The following is a 6,489-nucleotide window of genomic DNA, read 5'->3' as shown; positions in this document are numbered from 1 at the left end:
AACGCTTGCGGTCCCCTCCAGACCGTCCCCTTGGGGACGTGTCCCCACCTTTCCAAGTCTCCGCGAGTGAGAGGAGAGGCCATGCCCTTGACCCGGCTCCAGAAGAGAGGGCTGTTGAGGAAGGGGTGGTCGTGCACTGCAGTTGGGACCATGTCCCTCAGGCCTGTGGTGACCCCCTTTCTCACTGTGATCTGGTGATAGTTCCACTACTAAAATAGAATAGCTGAGCAACATCATTCTTTATCAGTGTTACATTCAGAGCTGAAGGAGAGGTAGGCTACTCCAGGGACATGTTCCTTGTGTGTCTACTTGCGCAGGATGAGTCACTCCAAGGAACATGGACAGGAAGAGAAAACGTGTTTCTTTCAAGCCAGAACTTCTTCCCCATGTTGTGGTTGGTTTATTATATATATATATAACTTTTTTGGTTTTGCTTTTACTTATTTCTGTTTTTGCATTTCAAAGAATCCAGTCCGGTTTTCCTGTAGAATGTTCCAGATTCGGTATTTGAATAGTTATTTATGATTAGAGTCAGGTGAGACATTTGGCAAGAATGTTACAAAGGGGCTGTTCCGGGCTGCTGCTTGCCTCACCCCATCTCCTTGCCCTGGTCAGCCCCTTGAGGACATCAGCACCAGTTCCAGGGTCCTAATGGCAGCTGAGCCACTGACAGAACTGGAGGCGGCCATGAGACAGTGGTCACCACCTTCTTCACTTTTGCAGCACGGGAGGGCCGGAAGGGCAGCCTCAGCTTCAACGAGTTTAAGGAGCTGGTCACTCAGCAGTTGCCTCATCTGCTCAAGGATGTGGGCAGTCTAGATGAGAAGATGAAGAGCTTAGATGTGAATCAGGACTCCGAACTCAAGTTCAATGAGTACTGGAGACTGATGAGGGAGCTGGCTAAGGAAATCAAGAAGGAGAAAGCCCTGGAGATCCGGAAGAAGTAAAGCCTGCTGGCTGGGATGGGAGGTCCCGAGCAGAAGCCCACTCTCCCCAGATAAAGTGTCCTCCTTGAAAAAAAAAACAAAGGGGCTGGTATCCTTCTGTTTATTGAAGGATATTTTCATAGGATAGAGAATTTCATGTTACCAGTTCTTTGAGCATTTGGAAACTATAAAGTTCCTTGCCAGTCTTTCCAAGCAAACAAAATAAATTCTAAAAAGCTGAACAATTGATAAAGTTATAATTGAAATTCTGTGGGCTTGTTGTTTTTTTTTTTTTAGAAGTCGTAAGATTTCAAGCAGATTTTTAAAGACAGAGGAAAAAATAAATGGATTAAATTAAAATCACTTAAAATTCTTCATGCACAATGAAGCATGATTTTAAGAAAAGACAAACTAGGACAATACTTTTAAAATATATATAAAGTACAGGGTTGAGGTCGGGCACAGTGGCTCAAGCCTGTCATCCCAGCACTTTGGGAGACTGAGGCGAGAGGATTGCCTGAGCTCAGGGGTTCGACACCAGCCTAGGCAACTTGGTGAGACCTCATCTGTACAACAAATCAAAAATTAGCCAGATGTGGTAGCACAGGCCTGTAGTTCCAGCTACTTGGAAGGCTGAGGCAGGAGGATCGCCGGAGTCCAGCAGGTCGAGGCTGCGGTGACATGAGCGTGCAACAGAGTGAGACGAGATTCCAACTCAAAAAAAAAAAGAAAAGAAAGAAAGAAAAGAAATACAGGGTTAAGTTATTACATGGAACAGCTAAAGACAGAATTCATAGAAATTTTTTAAAAGGAACCAATGAAATCACTTGCAACTTCAAATTGAAATCTGAACAGTTTGTAACACTATGCCTATCAATATGGCAAAGTAACATTCTAATCTTCACACCTGTTGTAAAAATACAGTAATGATACTACAAGTATTATCATTCTCTTAAAAGTATTTTGATTATACTCTTGTGTTTTACTGTTATTGGTGGTTCACTTATTTTGGAGAGCAATTTGGCTGCCGGCTTTAAAATTCTTAGACTGCTTTATACCCACTCATCCCAAAAGTTGATCTGTAAAAAAGTATTCCAAGAAATCATCAGAGGCACAAATAATTGCTTTAAATAATATTCACTATAACATTAATGTGATGACACACTGTAGTAGCTATAAGTATAGTCTCCCTTCTAAAGATAAAACAAAATTCAAAGTGATAAGGATCGTTGCTTGAAGTCGCCTTACGATGGAAGGTTTCTTCCAGCATCTCGTTAGAATTGTCCTCCTCTAGAGAAGGCAGCATTTCTCGTCAGCATTTTCAAGGTTTCAGAAATCTGATCATGGTGTGTGTGCACACGGGTGCATTTGGATTTTCCCTCTCAGTGGCTGATTTATGTCCTTGATCTTGTATCTTTCACCATGTTTGTGACATTTTTAGCCACTGTCTTTTCTAAAGTGTTTTCATTCTTATTCTCTTTCTCCTCTTGTTCTGGAGGTCCAATCGTTTTGGAATGTTAGAACTTTTGTTATCGTCCCACAGGCTCTGTTCATTTTTAGCTCATCTATTTTCTCCTTTATTCTAATAGGACAGGGTTTTTTGTTTGTTTATTTTTTGTTTTTATTTTGTTTTGACTCCAAAGGCTGGAGTGCAGTGGCATGATCACAGCTCACCACAGCCTCCAGCTCCTGGACTCAGGCTCTCCTTCTATCCCAGTCTCCCAAGTAGCTGGGACTACAGGTGCATGACACCATGCCTGGCTTATTTTTTTGGCATTTTTGTTTGATTGGTTTATCTTGCTTTTTTTGGTTTTTTGTTTTTGGTAGAGATAAAGTCTCACTATGTTGCCCACGCTGGTCTCGAACTCCTGGACTCAGAGACCAGCCTTCCAAACTTCTAGGATCACACCATGCCCAGCTGCAATGGGACAATTTCTATTGAGCTTCTCTTTGTGTTCAATGATCTTTCCTCTGTCATCTTCATTCTTCTATTGACCCCATCAGTGCAACTTATTTCTATTATTTTTTTCACTTCTGAAGCTTCCCTTGTGTTCTTCCTGGTATCTTTCTTGTCTTTGTCATGAATTTACATTTTTCATGTGTTTCAAGACTGTCTGCAATTGTTTAGGGGGGCATTGTTATGATAGCTTCTTTAAAATCCTTGTCAGATAATTCTAACATCTATGCCATCTAGGTGGTAGTGTCTGAAAATTGTACTTTCTTCTGCAAGTTAATAGTTTCATAGTCCTTGGTATGATGAGTAATTCTGTATCCTAGATGTTTTGAGTATTGTATCTTGAGACTGGTTACCAGTTAAAGTTAAACCTTTTATTTTTGCAGAGAGCCAACTGTTTAAGTTCCTGGTGCCATTCTGGTTCACTTCTGTAAACCATGATACACTGTCCCTTGTTTTTTAAACCCTTTGCAGTGGTAGTCTGATTTTCTCCGCATGTGTGCTTCCCAGAATCTGATCTCAAACCTGGCTGTCCCAGACCAGTGCTAAATTCTCAAACATTTTCCTGTGTTGTTTCCGGTCAATTTCACGCATGGACTGCTCAGAAGCCTGCCTGGAATGTCATGCACACATTACAGGATAATTCTCGGTTTTCAGGGGTCAACTCAAATATTACCTGCTCAGCAAGGTTTTCCCTAATCTCTTGATTCTTCTAGTACCCTCCTCTGCCTCATATAATATTCTCATAATGTTTAATCACAATTTATATATTTGTTTACTTGTCACTATTCTATCTTTTCACTTCTTCACCACTAAAGTATTAACTACATAAAGATAAGGAACTTTTTGAAACTATTCGGCACCAAACACAGTGCTGGGCAAATATATATATTCAACATACATTCTGCCAAATAACTAAATAGGAGGAATCTATTGCAAATATGTGTTTCATCAACTAAATATACATTTCAAGAAATTTATATAATATCTACACTGCAGCAACTGCTCTGTATACATTACCCTGTTGAACATAATTTTGATAATGCTGACTACATAATTTTACATTTTTCCTTTTATTTTCTCAGATGAGAATTTATTCATATTAACTAAACCTGGAAAATCACTACTGAGGGATATATAACATTCCATTGTAACTACCATTCCACTGACGTAATGAGCAAAGCCCTTGAACCAGACATTCATTCAGCAAATATTCTAACTGGGATTATCCCAGTTCATTCAGCAACTATCAGTCAGGCTGTATTCTAGCTGGGATTATCCCAGTTAATGAAGGAGACATACAAGACTCCTTTCTTCAAGCAGCTTACATTCTAACTGGGTAGGGAGCTATTAAACAAGTAAACAAATTAATAAATAGATGAACTAGATAATCCAGTGCATGATCATCGATGTGGGATATTTGAATAAGGATATGAAGAATGGCTAGGGAGCTGGGTTATTAGTTCCTTTAGGCAAAGACACATTTAAGGAGAGAAAGCTAGACATGTGCAAAGGCTGGGAAAGGACCTTTGAGAGATAGATCTTTGAGCAGTATGTCTCATTTTGTTCAAGAAAGGGTAGAGGCTGGACGTGGTGACTGACACCTATAATCTTAGCACTTTGGGAGGCCAAGGCAGGAGGATTGCTTGAGCCCACAAGTTTGAGACCAGCCTGGGCAATATAATGAGACACCATCTCTAAAAAAAATTAGCCAGGCATGGTGGTCAGTGCCTGCAGTCCTGAGGAAGGGTAGCTAGTGCAAGTTAGATATAGATAGATAAATTTCCCATAGGCAAGTTTTAGGAAACGTTCAGACATTTTTAAAATTACACTGCAGGCCAAGCTGGCAGCCTACCAGCAAAGCAAAAGAAAATCCCATCATACGTAAGAATAGGACAGCTCAACCTATGAATTTGTGGTTTGGCATAATAACCAATAAGAAACTTTCGGGTTCCTTATCAAAGGCAAGCCGAATACCACCCTTTAACTAACCAGAGCCATAGAAATGATAGTAAGACCACCTTTTAATTCATGAAATTATGAATTGGAAACATCTGGCAGGTCTCTTGCCAAAGACAATGTGGTTAGCACTAAAGACAGCAATTGCCAAACTCTGTCAGGAGACACAATTAAACTGAACACAGGTGGTGGGTTTTGCATTGCTCAGGGTCCAAGTCAGTCCCCAAAGTGGGATTGATTTAAGTCCCTTTGAAATTGTGTCCTACACCTATAAAGAGAATGGGCCACAGACATAGACCCTGACGTACTCATAAGAAAATATATGCTGGCTGGGCACAGGGGCTCACGTCTATAATCCCAGCACTTTGGGAGGCCGAGGTGAGAGGATTGCCTGAGCCCACGGGTTCAAGACCAGCCTGGGCAACTTGGTGAAACCTCATCCCTACAATAAATTTTTAAAAAAATTAGCCAGGCATGGTGGCGCATGCCAGTAGTTCCAGCTATTTGGAAGACTGAGGCCAAAGGATCACCCAAGCCCAGCAGGTCGAGGCTGCAGTGGCCGTGAGCAAGCCACTGCACTCTAGCCTGGATGACAGAGTGAGACTCTAACTCAAAAAAAAAAAAAGAAAAGAAAATATATGTTGACCATTTAGGACAGATTTTAACCACAGTTCATAAGCTTGCTTCCTCTAGGAACACCCTGAGCCACTGAGAACCCAGCCATTCCTTCTACCTGGGGAGAGCAAGTGCTGCTTAAGGACTGTGTCCTACACCTATAAAGGGAACGGGCCACAGACATAGACCTGATGTACTGGAGTGAAGGAGGACTCGACCAGCAGCTGCAGGAAAAGTGGAAGGGACCCTAGACGTTCTGCTTGGCACTCCTCCCGCATTAAAGCTCGCTGGCACCTCTCCCAGGTAAAAAGGATACACCTGAACGAAGAGACCCTGTTTCCAGAGCAACACCACAGCCCTCAGTGGACTGCAGAGCCAGTACAGGACTTAAGGCTGTTATTTAAGCAAACAAAAAAACTCTTACTATTGGTTTTCGAACATGTTTTCTTAGCTCCCAACAGGATTAAAAGACTTCCTTTCAGGCATAGGAAAGATCTTTTTAACTGTGTTTATAATTGCAATATTAATATATATTTAGCCTTCATCCTTTGTACTCAATGACTTATTAGAGTTCCTGCATTCGTAGCTAACCCCATATAGTGTAAACGCCAGCAGAGGGAAAGAACCATACACATGTTTATGCTAAAGCAACATAACATAACTAATAGATATGGCTTCAGCTGACAGTGGGGAAATGATATGGAAACCCACTACTGCCCGTCCATATGCCAGACCCTTAAAAAAAAGGCATAACATTCTAGCAGGCCTGCACATACCTACATTCCTGAAAATTAACAAACGAAAGAGTCTTCCTTTACCTCCTATACATTCCCCATCAAAGACCCCTGAACCCCCTGCAGACTGCATTCACTCAGCTGAGAGAAATGAGTCCCTATTTGCTCTTTTATCAGTGGTCACAGAATTGAAAGTATAGCACCCATGTAACCATAAGCCTTGTAATGTATATAACCTTTTGCTAGTATAACTACTAATCAGCAATATGCTATAGTGAATAAAGCTTTACTTTGTCATAGG

The 6,489-nt window shown here is 41.3% G+C and overlaps 1 pseudogene across 1 annotated transcript; it reads left to right on the top strand.

Moving 5' to 3' along the window:
• Window positions 1–651: 651 nt before the first annotated feature.
• LOC103274262 lies at window positions 652–961 on the top strand (annotated as a pseudogene). The gene has a single exon (XR_002482746.1). The product of XR_002482746.1 is annotated as a protein S100-A13 pseudogene (transcript).
• Window positions 962–6,489: the final 5,528 nt, after the last annotated feature.

The sequence above is a fragment of the Carlito syrichta genome, unplaced genomic scaffold (genome assembly GCF_000164805.1).
Source record: "Carlito syrichta isolate Samal-C Ts95f unplaced genomic scaffold, Tarsius_syrichta-2.0.1 Scaffold314681, whole genome shotgun sequence".
In the NCBI taxonomy this organism is placed as follows: Eukaryota; Metazoa; Chordata; class Mammalia; order Primates; family Tarsiidae; genus Carlito; species Carlito syrichta.
Note: the sequence above shows the minus strand (reverse complement) of the source record. Positions and strands in the feature narration are given on the sequence as shown.